This window comes from Anneissia japonica, unplaced genomic scaffold, assembly GCF_011630105.1.
Source record: "Anneissia japonica isolate Jap-2015-1 unplaced genomic scaffold, ASM1163010v1 scaffold8236_len642391_cov169, whole genome shotgun sequence".
NCBI classification, from domain to species: domain Eukaryota; kingdom Metazoa; phylum Echinodermata; class Crinoidea; order Comatulida; family Comatulidae; genus Anneissia; species Anneissia japonica.
In genome coordinates this window covers 487489-488321 of record NW_022757925.1, presented here as the reverse complement: position 1 = coordinate 488321, position 833 = coordinate 487489, and positions in this window count along the sequence as shown.

Below are 833 nucleotides of genomic sequence, written 5' to 3'. Positions count from 1 at the left end.
ATCCAATTTTTAAAAAATATAGCAAAAAAAATGCAACCAACCAAAGTTTGCTGGACTAAAACCTGATTGGATGAAAGTCCATGCAGCTACCGAATTACACATGCACCGTCCGTAATATATAGGAACGGTAGGTGGCGCACTTTTGTTTTTCGCCTTCTATCAAGAGATTTATCAAAGGATTTTATTTATCAAGAGAAAGGAAGGACGAAACACTAACACATGATGTATAGCCTGGGGTGGTTTAGGGAGGGTATTCCCTGCCTAATTCGGACTTGCACCGGGTTTTTAACTATCATGTAACTATCAACTGGTTCTAAATTTGTTTTTGTGACCCATTTTCATATCCCCTTTTGTGGTGCCCCAAGAGGGCAAGGGTGCTGCTGTTTTAAAATACTACTCACCCGGAGCACCTCTATTGTTGACAAAATTGGAAGTTAAAACTAAATTTACATTAAAATATTTTCTCAGACTTCGACAACATAGTTTATCTATATGGCGACAAAACGACCTACCAGCATGAAATATCAGCTGGTCATAGTAATATACCGTATTAAAATAAACGCCCACTTTGAATAAACGCCACTCTGAATTTTCCCCTTTACAACCTCGTTTGGAATAAACGCCTCTATCGGGAAAACCCAAGGGTTGCGCCAGGGGGAAAAATATATGTATTATCTACATATTACTAGACTCCAAAATCGATTAAATAATAAGTATTTGAAACTCCCAAATCGTCAAATATTTCAGTGGCTTCGCCCCACTGAAACACTTTAGAAAGATTTAGAGCGGCGGTCGACCACGCCCATTTTTTCGTCGGAAACATCGCCCCCTCC